Source organism: Malaclemys terrapin, chromosome 7, assembly GCF_027887155.1.
Source record: "Malaclemys terrapin pileata isolate rMalTer1 chromosome 7, rMalTer1.hap1, whole genome shotgun sequence".
Taxonomy (NCBI): Eukaryota; Metazoa; Chordata; order Testudines; family Emydidae; genus Malaclemys; species Malaclemys terrapin.
This window is the reverse complement of record NC_071511.1, coordinates 34,320,017-34,333,195: the sequence shown is the minus strand read 5'-3', so window position 1 is coordinate 34,333,195 and position 13,179 is coordinate 34,320,017. Positions and strand designations below refer to the sequence as shown.

Genomic DNA, 13,179 nt, shown 5'->3' with positions numbered 1-13,179 from the left:
GACTGAAATAAATCCATATTTTATTTAAAGCTGCTCGAAAATGTTTTAATATTTTGTAGGGTTTTTTAAATAAACTCGCAGAGAGTTTTCCCTGAAATCTTCAAAATGTTTAATCAAATCTGGAGAGAAGAAAAGTCCACAGAATTTGATACAATTCCCCACTGATTTCAAGTGATCTTGCTGACTGCCTAAAATATGACCATTCACTTCTAATTTCTGAAGACTGAATATATATTTTAATATTTTTGTTCACACTGTGTACACCACAGTGAGCCTCCAATGGTGGCTAGGATCCTGTAATTGCTACTGTAATACAAATAATCCAAAAACCGCAATCACCAAAAGTTTAGACTTAGTACACAAATGACTGGATGGGATAAAGGACATTCAATATTCCTAAAGGCAAAGGGAATTTTATTTCTTAATTACAAGGAGTGAAAATTCATGTTACCAGTTCTTAAAAATACAGGTGTGAGACAAGATATAGCTATTAGTATGATGACTAATTCAGAATTCAAAAAACAAGGTGAAACACTAAATAATAAATTGTGAGCCACCCATTTACCAACTGGTTGATGTGCCTAAGATTGTTCTGAAGAATTCTGCAAGCAATGCTAAGGCCTTGATCCTGTAAAGACTTTGCTCATGTGCTTGACTTCAGGAATGTGTGTAAGGTTCTGCAAGTGTGGGGGGACCTAAGTGATTTATTAGCCCAGTATATTTGAGCAGTCAGTTTCTCTCCTAGAAACTACACATTTACCTTTAAAAAACAAACAAACAAAACAAAACCTATTTCTGACAGCAGACATATAGAAAATTTTAAACGCAGCCAGACTCTCATAATCCTTAATATCAAGGGTCCTGTATTGCAATATACCTGGACTATACTCTTCACATGCAGACTGGTATCACAAACTGGATTCCAGGTGATGGTAAAGACAAAGGATTTTAAAGCAGGTTATGTTGTTCATAAAAGTGAGTAAAGAGATGTGTTTGGCTATCTAAAGTTCTCTCTCTCAGGTGAGCGCACATGCAGTCTGAAGGGGAGCACAGGATCTAATCCAAAAGGTGAGTATAGCTGAACCACTCGGCAATAGCAATCATAATATACTTCAGTGTAACATCTTTGTAGGGTGGAAATACCAAAGAAACCCACCATAGTAACATTTAACTTCAACAAGGGGAACACAAAAATGAAGCTAGTTAAACAAATTAAAAAGAACAGTCACAAGAGTGACATGCCTGCGAGCTGCCAGGAAACTATTTAAAAACACCATAATAGGGGTGTATCTCCCAAACAAAAAAAAAAACCCCAAAAAATATCACGGTGGCTAAATAGAAGAGTAATAGAGGTTATTAGAAGCAAAAAGGCATCCCTTACAAATTGGAAGTCAAATTCTACTGAGGAAAATAGAAAGAAGCATAAACTCTTGCAAGTCAATGTATAAATTATACACCTCTACCCCAATATAACACTGTCCTCGGGAGCCAAAAAAATCTCACCACGTTATAGGTGAAACCGTGTTATATCGAACTTGCTTTGATCCGCTAGAGTGCGCAGCCCCGCCCCCGGGAGCCTGCTTTACCACGTTATATCCGAATTCGTGTTATATCGGGTCGCGTTGTATCGGGGTAGAGGTGTATTTAAATTATAATTATTATAAATTATAAAATGTATAATTAGGCAGGCCAAAAAAAGAATTTCAAGAGCAACTAGCAAAAAAAAAAAAAAATTAAGTGTATCAGAAGCATGAAACCTACCAAACAGTGAGAGAGACAACTGGATGACTGAGGTGCTAAAGAAGCAATCAGGGAAGACAAGGCCATTGCAGAGAAGCGAAATGAATTTTTTGCATAGGTCTTCACTGCAGAGGATGTAAGAGAGATTCCCATGCCAGACCAATTCTTTTTAGACAAATCTGATGAATTGTCTCAGATTGAGGTATCAAGAGGTGGTGGTTTTGGAACAAATTGATAAATTAAACAGTAATAAATCACCAGGACCTGATGGTATTCACCCAAGAGCTCTGAAGGAATTCAAATATGAAACTGCAGAACTAACAACTACGGTATGTAACCTAGCAGTTAAATCAGCCTTTGTACGAGATGACTGGAAGACCACTAACGTAATGCCAATTTTTTAAAAAGGCTCCAGAGGCGATCCTAGCAATTACAGGATTGTAAGAATAACTTCAGTACCAGAAAAATTGGTTGAAACTAGAGTAAAGAACAGTATTATCACACACACAGATGAACATGATATGTTGGGGAAGAGTAAACACGGCATTTGTGAAGAGAAATCATGCCTCACAATTTATTACTATTCTTTAAGGGTGCCAACAAATACATGGACAAAGGTGATCCAATGGATATATGTACTATAACTTTCAGAAAGCCTTCGACAGGGTCCCTTATCAAAGGCTCTTAAGCAAAGTAAGGAGTTATGCGATAAAAGGGAAGGTCCTCTCATGGATCAGCAACTAGTTAAAAGTTAGGAAACAAAGGGAAGGAATAAACGGTCTTTTTTCACAATGCAAAGTGATAAACAGCAGGGTCTACCAAGCATCTGTATAGGGCCCAGTGCTGTTCAACTTGTTCATAAATTGTCTGGAAAAGGCAGTTAACAGTGAGGTGATAAAGTTAGCAGACGAGATTAAATTATACAAAATAGTTAAGTCCAAAACTGACTGCAAAGAGTTACAAAGGGATTGCAGAAAACTGAGTGACTGGGCAACAAAATGGCGGATGAAATTCAATGTTGATAAGTGCAAAATACTGCACATTGGAAAGCATAATCCCAACTATGCACACAAAATGATGGGGTCTAAATTAGCTGTTGCCACTCAAGAAAGATCTTGGAGCACTGTGGAGAGTTCTCTGAAAACATCTGCTCACTGTACAGCAGCAGTCAAAAAAGCGAACAGAATATTAGGAACCATTAGGTAAAGGATAGACAATAAGACAGAAAATATCATAGTGCCACTATATAAATCCACAGTATGCCCACACCTTGAATACTGTGCGCAGTTAAGATTGCCCTATCTCAAAAAAGATACAGACACTTCCCGGGTTATGCAAGACCTGACTTACACAAATTTGCACTTACGGAAAAAGTTCCATAAGCCAGAAATAGGATTTTCAAGTTGTGGAAATTTTTGCATAACGTACGGGTGTACGTTTCCGACTTACCCAAAATTTGAGTTACGCAAGGCTTTCTGGAATGTAACGATTGCGTAACTCGGGGGAGGAGGGAGCGTCTGCATTAGAATTAGAACAAAGAAGGTCAACAAAAATCATTAGGAATATGGACAGCTTCCATATGAGAAGAGAATAAAAGGACTGGGACTGTTCATCTTAGAAAAGAGAAGATTATGGTGGGGAGAGAATATGATAGAAGTCTCTAAAATAATTAATAGCTTGGAGAAAGCAAATATGGAAGTGTTATTTACTCCTTCACACAACACACGAACCAGGGGTCACCCAATGAAATGAATATGCTGCAAGTTTAAAACAAACAGAAGGAAGTACTTCACACAACGCACAGTGTCAACCTGTGGAACTTGTTGCCAGGGATGTTGTGAAGGCCCAAAGTATAATAGGGTTTAAAAAAGAACTGGATAAGTTCACAGAGCATAGATCCATCAATGGATATTAGCCAAGATGGTCAGGGACATGGCCCCATGCTCTAGACACCTCTAAACCTCTGGCTTCCAGAAGCTCGGACTGAATGACAGGGTTTGGATCATTCTGCAATTGCCCTGTTCATTCCCTCTAATGCATCTGGCACTGGCAACTGTTGCAAGACAGAATACTGGGCTAGATGGACCATTTTGCTGAACCAATATGGTTAGTCTTATGTTCTTATAATATACTCTCACACATACGTATGGGAACCTGACATTGTTCAGAGATTCATAGACTTTAAGGCCAGAAGGGACGATCATGATCATCTAGTCTGACCTCCTGCACATTGCAGGCCACAGAATCTCACCCACCCACTCCTGTAAGAGAACCCTAACTGCTGGCTGAGTTACTGATGTCCTCAAATCACGGTTTAAAGACTTCAAGTTACAGAGAATTCACCATTTACACTAGTTGCAACCTGCAAGTGACCCACACCCTATGCTTCAGAGGAAGGCAAAAATCTCTCAGGGTCTCTGGCAAAATTCCTTCCCTATTCCAAATATGGCAATCAGTTAGACCCTGAGTATGTGAGCAAAACCCACATTGCTGAACCATACTAAACTAATAAATCACTTTGGCTCCAATTTTACAAGGATTTAGATGCTTAAAGTTAAAACCTGGAGAGAGAGGAAGGTGCTTTGAATTAACAATTGCCACTATCTCATTTGCAAACTGGTGCGGTTTCTTTCTACTCCATTTAGACAGCTCAATGCAAATACAACTGGCTGCTCTTCCTGCACATTTAGTTGTCCCAATGTATTCTGAAGAACATGGTTGGGCACTTGACCAAACAATTCAGAACTGGAGAATTTGTGATCTGTTTTTTAACTGTTTGAATTCCTCCCTATGTCTGTGATCCTAAGGCCTGGGAATGTTATTTTCAACCATTCCTTTGAAAAAAATATGCACGACTCCCATAATCTATGGCTTTTTGATTAGGTAAGGGACGTTTGCTCAATAGATGGTCCCTCTCCCTGAAGTTTGCGATTTGGGTCATAAGGACCATAGATTTGTCTCTGGCCCATGCTGATGGAAGCTGTTCATGGAACTTGCAAAATAGAGTAGGAGACTGCTCCAAGCCTTCTAATCAAAAGGAAAGACTCCCCCATTGACTTCAATGGGCACTGGATCAGGCCCTCAGGGCATACTGAAATCCAGTTCCATGAGAACTTTGGTTCCAAGAAGGTCTGAGAAGCCAAGAGTTGCTTCAGATTGTGCAGCAAAAGATCCTCTCTCTGAATGAAAAAAACAAAGAAAAGATGGTAACATCACCACCCCATGTGGCTCCTCTTCCACAATATCTAAGGGTAGCAATAATGTCAGAGTTCAGTGGAAACAGGGCAGAAAGCTTCTGTTGCTCTGTCATACCAAGGGAAAAGTTTTTGGGCTATATTGGTCTGCTCATCTCCTTTGCGTCATTCAGATGTCACAAAATGAGAAAACTAGCAAAGCTTCCCAGCTGGTGAGTCCCCTGACATAGAGGAGCCACAAACAAGTGTAGAAATTGGATAGTTGGCTCCTACATCAACCCTCACAGGCATAAGGGCATGGGTTAGGTAGACTGCACTTTGGAAATTCCCTGGGGCAAGCCCTTGGGAACCTCTGTTCCCACACACACCTATACACATGTATGTGAGAGAACTTTAGGACAACCAACCTTTGGGGACCAGTGCAAGCTGGTAGAGTTTAGAGCAGCCATTACTCTGCTCTAAAAACTGCCAAGACCCTGGCCAGAAAATCAGGGAGTTATGATCAACTCTCTATTGGTCCCCCACCTCCACTGCACCTTGCAGAAACTCTGTGTAGCAGTGAATGAACTTTCATCTCTGGTTAGGGCTGGGTAATCACCCCTAATGTAGAGTGGAAGATCATCTTCTCCGGCAAAATTACTCTGCTTGGTTCTAGTCTCAGTCAGTGGGAGGTGGGAAGGAATAGCTCAGTGGTTTGAGCATTGGCCTGCTAAACCCAGGGTTGTGAGTTCAATCCTTGAGGGAGCCACTTAGGGATCTGGGGCAAAAATCAGTTCTTGGTCCTGCTAGTGAAGGCAGGGGGCTGGACTCGATGACCTTTCAGGGTCCCTTCCAGCTCTATGAGATAGGTATATCTCCCTTCCCACCCCTCCCAGCTCCATCTTCTATTGAGCCAAGTAAGATCAGTGTTGAGGATTAAAATCCTTAAATAATAAATTCATGGTTGTCGCTCTTATGGCTTCTGAATAACCCTCCTGGACTAACCAAATGAAATTAGGAGGCAGTTACAAACAGCTAGTCAAATCATATTAATGCTTTCTAATTAAAAAAATATAGAAGTGAGTTTGACTCAAAACATCCCTACATAGATGTCTCCATTTCAGATTAAACGACAAGGTAACAATTACTAACACACCCATGTCAACATCTGTAGTACTAGGAGTCACTGAACAGTAAGTACTACTAATCTTGAAAGGATTTGCCCCAGAATTTTGGGGAAAAAAAAAAAAAAAAATTTTTTTTTTTTTTAAGTACCATTACAGCAAAACTAATGCATATTCACCAATCTGTATACTCAAACAAAAGGTTGGAATTATCTGTAACTTGAATCCCCCTCTGTTCTGTGTATTTCATTCTAGTGTAAGCACAAACATGGTGAAGAGTGGTTAAATATTTGATATACACAAGGGTAAACTTGGAACACAAACTGTTCATGGAAATCTGATGCTGGAATCAGAATGGCACCTCTGCCGACAAAAAATGGATTCAGAAGCATTTGTAGTACATTGATGCCATCTACTGGATACCAGAGGAAAAGCAGTTCTGAACCCAAGAATTAAAAACTGACACCTGAAAAACAGATCTGGTAATAGAACCAACCAAAATGAAAATCTGTAACCCTTCTCCAACACCCACAACAAAAACCTGAGAAAAGATCTATTAATGATATTCTCCAGCTGAGCCCAGTAGAGGCGGGTTGCTGTGATTGGAAAAAGCTACACAAGCTGCCAAGAGCTTTCCAAACATAGTCCACTCCAGACCCAAAAGCAGAACACAAAAAGCTGTGAACCAACCAGAGTTATTGTAGTCCTTTATGGCACCAACTGTACTGATCGCTAAATTGGACACTTTTTATTTTATGCTAATTACTTGAGTTCAGCACATCTGTTGTCCTCGTTCTCATGAGAAATGAGGGATATGGAGGAGCGTGTTTTAAATTATTTAAATTATTGCTTAAACTGACATCCATTTTTCTGCAATGTTTCCTTACAAATCTATTAGGCTGAGTGAAAGCAAGTGATCCATCTTTAATTCTATATAACTTCCAGAACACAGTAATATTTAATAAACTTCAAGTAGCCAGGTTTGTGAAAAGAGAGGGCACAGAATGTAAGTACACAAGCATCCCGTTCAGACTCCGGAAATATCTAGTTCACAACAGTGGACATGCTCAGAAGCTTAACGCAAGAACCTCAGCTGTGTAGTCATTCTGATCTGAGTAATTTGTTAACAAGTACTGAGAACTGCAGGACAGTTACTGTACCTCACAAACAGCTCACATGAGCATTTTAACTTTATAAATACATACTGCAAATTTAGAGACGCCTGCAGATATCTGGATTTTATTTTAACAACCATCCAGTCTATATATGGGGACAGGAAACAGTTACTCATACAGAGTGAATTTAATATTTCAACAACTTTTAAGAAAGCAATTTGAGAACAAAAATTCAGATCTCTCTCAAAATTAAATATAAATAAAAGCGGTTTCCTGATCTTAGCAAAAAAGGTCAAGTTGCTTTGTTATGTACACCAAGAACCTTTTAAAACATCAATGTCATTTTCATTAGAATGTAAACTCTGAAATTTCATATTTTAAGATAAACTGTAAGACTTCTAAATACCAAGTTTATAAGAAGTACATTTAAAGAATAGACTAGTCGAGAAGTTAGTAAACAGTAGAAGCAAAGAAAAATTAGGAAACGATCTCAGCAGCAAAAAAATTAAAAATTGTAAATGGTTTAATACAAACTTATTTTTTATGATACTCTCAGAGTGTTTCAAAACAAAGTCATAAGCCTTGAAATCATAATTTACTGAATATTCATCAAGTGGTTTCTTCTCACCCAGATAAGGTCTCCTAAACAGGAGATATAGGGGACAGAGGTTTTAAATGGAAAATATTTGGGAAGGATCCTGTTTTTTTTTTTCCCAATTGAAAACATAAAAGTTCACATAAGAACGGCCATAACTGGCTCAGACCAAAGGTCCATCGAGCCCTGTGTCCTGTCTTCCAACAGTGGTCAATGCCAGGTGCCATAGCAGGAATGAAGAGAACAGGTAATCATCAAGTGACCCATCCCGTCGCCAGCTTCTGGCAAAATCCCTGGCCATCCATGGACCTATTTTCCATTAATTTAACTACCGTATATACTCGTTCAGAAGCTGAATTTTTTTAGTAAAAAAGGGAAGCATCAGAGAAGGGGGTTGGCTTATGAACGGGTATAGAGACGGAGAGGTGGGACACAGCCCCTCCCCCCAACAGAGGGGGCAAGGAGAGACAGCACAGCCAGCAGAGCCAGAAGGGAAGAGGTGGGGCCAGAGTCTCTCCACTTCTGAACACACTGCTCTCCCGCCAGCCTCCAAAGCAGCTGCAGCTCCAGGGCTGGCAGAGAGCGGCCACGCCGCCGGTCTGGCCCGCTGGAGCAGGCAGCAGCCACGAGTGGCCAGGCCAGAGACATCCTCCCCTGGCCCGCCCCAGATAAGGTGGGAAGGGATGGGATGGGGAAAGCGTGGGGGTCCTGGGCTAGGGGTGGTCACAGGGGTTACTCCCCAGACCCCCAGCTTCGCTGCCCCCTCCCCCCCAAATTTCACCATCAGTTGCTGTCCTGGCCCATCAGGGTAAACTGCTTGTGGGCCAGAACACTTTGTTTACTTAGATTTACCTCCGTGCCTGCGGACGCTCTAGGTAAACAAACCGTCTCGGCCCACCAGCAACTTATCCTGATGGTCCGGGAGCCAAAGTTTGCCGACCCTTGAGTTATAGGGTCGGCTTATGAATGGGTCATAAAAATTTTCCATTTTTACTTATCCATCTTGAGGGGTGGGGGCCGTCGGCTTATAAACGAACAGGCTTATGATGGAGTTATTTTTTGAACCCGGTTATAGTCTTGGCCTTCACAACATCCTCTGGCAAGGAGTTTCAACAGTTGACTGTGCGTTGTGTGAAAAAATACTTCCTTTTGTTTGTTTTAAACCTTCTGCCTATTAATTTCATTTGGTGACCCCAGTTCTTGTGTTATGAGAAGGAGTAAATAACACTTCCTTATTTACTTTCTCCACGTCAGTCATGATTTTATATCCCCCCTTATCTCTTTTCCAAAGAAAAAACTCCCAGTCTTATTAATCTCTCATCTCCTCTTCACATTCCAGATTTGAAGAGAAAAGGAAAGTGCTCTATTGGTACATTTTGGAAAGATTAAGAAGGGCAAGGAAACTAATTCTACATACACATTTTGTCAGAAATTGAGCCAGAATTCATCACCACAAGTCCTACAGCCGGAAGATAAAAATGCATTACATCAGCATAAGATACACTTTATCCAAAAATAGTACCACAGTATTTCCAGTGTAACTACGGTACTCTGATAATATTGTGGAAGGTAGTGACATCACACCTGGAGACTTGTAGTTCAGAAGCAGAACTCTAATCCTGGAACAGGTTTAATTTTCATCCTCTATCTGAAATCCATAAAAGTCCACAAAGGAAAGTTTCAGCATTTACTCTGTTGCTGCTGCAGGAGACAGGTATTCAACTTAATTTTATTCTAAAACTGTTGGATGAAAGGAATTCAAACACTTCCCAGAACAATAGTACCAGAAAATAATAAAACCACAAGCTAAATCTGAATTTAATGTTAATGGGAATTATTTGTGGTAAATAATGGTATGAAACCAAATAAATGGTCAAAGAGTAGCTAATATCATATCATATATAAGTGATGGAACTACAGGAAAAATTCAGTGTCATGGGAAGTAAGTGCAGAGCAAATAATACTCCACAAAACATAAGGCCCAGGTACAAGATTCTATAATAAAGAGTAAGCTAATAAGCCATCTTTTAGAGGGGCTGAAAAACCGAAATCCTAACTACTTGTAGTAATTAATGATTCCATTGAACTTTTGTAAGGCTAGGGATGTTAATCTGTGCCTAGGCCTGAATTCATATTCTACCTATTTAAGTCCTCATATCATTTCAACTGGATTCAGGAGTCTTCACCTCCTGAACTACTGATCAGTGTTCATGTGTTTCACTACAGCAATCCATTTGAATGGCAGGTGAGCAATGTATATCCACTTTACTTTAAGCCTAAAAATAAAAATTCTTTGCTTGTGTTTACAACCAAGTGGGTCCCAGAACATGTTCTAGGTACATGCTGAGCACCCACGAAGCACATGTATGCTACCACTACCTCATGTCTTCAGCACCACTCTCTAAAGGTACATCTATACTGCAGGAACTATACAAGCATGGTTAGAGCTAGGACAGCATAACCCTGTAGCGCAGATACAGCCCACACCAATTAAAGGGTTTTGTCCATCCACGTAGGAGCTCCACCACCCATAGTGACAGTATGTTGACGGAATTATTCTCCTGTGGACCTAGCTGCATCTACACTGGGGTTTAGGTCAGCATAGCTACATTGCTCAAGGGCGTGGAGTTTTCACACCCATCACTGATGTAACTATGGGTTGTCTACACTACCATGCGGGGTCAATCTAAGATACGCAACTTCAGGTACGTGAATAGCGTAGCTGAAGTCGACGTACTTAGATCTGCTTACCGCAGTGTCTTCACTGCAGTAAGTCGACAGCTGACGCTCTCCCATTGACTCCGCTTGCGGTCCTTGTTCTGGTGGAGTACTGGAGTCGACGGGAGAGCACTCAGTGGTCGATTTATCGCATCTGGACGTGATAAGTCGACCCCCACTAGATCGATCGCTACCCGCCGATCCAGTGGGTAGTGTAGACAAGCCCTATATCAGCCTAAAAGTTAAGTGTAGACCAGGCCTAACTGGCAGGAAGTTTACTCAGCCTGATTTCAGAGGTGAGAATAAGTGTCCTTTTCCTGAAGAGAAGGAAAAGGAGTGAGAAGAACGTCTTTTCCAGCAGTAGACAATGAGATGGGGAAAATAAAGAAATGAAGACCTCCCTCCAGTAGCTGAAAGAAAACCCCTGCTAGAATCTATGGGGCGGGAGGAAGGCGGAGAAAGAAGAGAGGGGGAAAAAAACACTTCTACCAGAGAGAACTCTTAAGAAGTTGTATGGAAAGCAATGCATGAGAAAGATCTCGTTATGTTGATAAAAAAGAACTATCAGATGGAATCAGAAAGGCAGATTAAGTGTCCTTTTTAAAATTGGTAGCCTTTAAAGTAAAGTGTTCCACTGGCGGGTGAGGGAGGAAGAGTGCTTTACATCCTTCAACAGCAATCTTGTGGTTGCTCCAAGGTAAAATGAGAGGGTAAACAAAAGCACCCACAGTACAAAAACCCTGAGGTATTCATATGGATTTAAAAGGTATTTAAATATGATACAAAGAAAACATTTTCCCCCAAACATATAATACACAATTTACCTATGGAATTCACTGACACAAGATACCAAGACAAAAAATTTAGGAGGTTTAAAAAAAAAAAAAAAAAAATTAGACACTCATACGAATCAGGAGAACATCTAGTTAGATTTGATTTTTTCCCCTAAGGGAAATAAACCCACATGTTTCAGTGCCTAAACCAAACTCAAACTTACAGTTTATAAAAGAAATTTCCCCTATGGCTGGTTATTCCATATGCATGTGGTACTTGCCACTGTCAGAAATAGGATACTGCATTAGATAGAACACTGTTCTGATCAGACATGGCACTATCCATGTTCCCAATCAAACAGGATAGGTCCATCAATGGCTATTAGCCAGGATGGGCAGGAATGATGTCCCTAGCCTCCGTTTGCCAGAAGCTGGGTATGAGCATCAGGGAATGGATCACCAGGGGATGATTACCTGTTCTGTTCATTCCCTTTGGGGCACCTGGCATTGGCCACTGTCGGAAGACAGGATACTGGGCTAGATGGAACTTTGGTCTGACCCAGTAGGGCCATTCTTATGTTAAACAGGGAGGTTTCTAGTCAGTTGAAGTTTGTTCGGTTTTTCTTTTTTCTTTGGGGGCGGAGAGGGGGCAATTTCCCCCCAATCCTGATAGGTTTAGTTTAATGCTTGCTGCAAGTGAGAGGTACATCCTCTCCCTCACACTTCTCCATTCCATTAGAGCACTCCATGGAGAGACAAGCTGCCAGGTTGTGATCTCTCTCATTCTCTAGTTAGCAGAGAATAAGAAAGGGGTCCTGGATTAAGAGGCCCCTTTTCAACACTTGGACTGTTAGATGCTCAGGTTAGGGGTAAAACTGAATTAAGATGCAACACACATGACCCTTAGTCTTCATGCATCTTCAACCTTTCCTGTCATCAAAGGGTGCAGTCCAAAATAGTCTACTTTGTCAGCTCTTTGTCATTTAGTGATTTTTAGACCACAAAATACCCTCTGAGAGGCCTTAATCCTAGCTCGCTGGAACCTGTCTGAAACTGAATCTACCAATCTTGGAGGCTGGAAATGAGTAACACCCATGGGTTCAGCTTTCTGAGTAGGATATGACCAATTTACAGGATGATATGGAATACATCAGCCCAAGTAAGAGGAGTTAGGATTCCATGGAGATCAGGCTGTTTAAGAGAGGTTCTTTTTACTCTAATTGAACAGCTGACCTGGACCCTTAATCTGAAAGATGAAGATTTTGGAGAACCAAAAGGAGCTGTTAAGGACATGGCTAAACACCCTGGACATGCTAAACCACAGGAGCCTTAGCAGCTCAATGCCCTGGTTTAGGACTCTTTTTTAAATCGTTGTTATTCCAAAAGAGAGTCCAACATCTCCAGGTAGATGAGACCACTCTCAAAATAGATTTCCAATGACCCATAAAGACTCAAATGGACTGTAAAGCAGGGATTATGATCAGCTGTTTATTCAGCCTAAATGACTACGGCTCTATTAAGGTAGATTCCATCTGGGAATACTTTTCATTTAGATTTCTTTTAGGTTAGGATATAACCTTTATCAGTCTCTCTGCCTACCGAGCCCTGTTGTTGCACAGAGCCTGGTGAGCTGATCTCTAGAATTGCCTTAGCTGGAGGACAATTTACCTCCGATTAGGATGGCAGATCTAGTGTAGCTTTGCCAGATCCTCCCCCTGGGGCCAATTCCTTCAGAAGCAAAGTAACAATGGGGATAGGTTCTAGGACTACATTCCTTACGGACTGTCAAGGCTCCTTCCCCACTCTGAACTTTAGGATACAGATGTGGGGGCCTGTATGAAAACTTCTAAGCTTAACTACCAGCTTAGATCTGGTCTGCTGCCACCACTTCCAATGGGCTAACTCCCTTCCCTGGGTAGCCCTGAGAGACTCTTCCACCAA

At 41.0% G+C, this 13,179-nt stretch overlaps 1 protein-coding gene across 2 annotated transcripts in view; it reads right to left on the bottom strand.

The window, feature by feature from the left end:
• FAM120A (family with sequence similarity 120A) overlaps positions 1–13,179 on the bottom strand; it is a 131,030-nt gene that overhangs the window by 93,651 nt on the left and 24,200 nt on the right. The window lies entirely within an intron of this gene.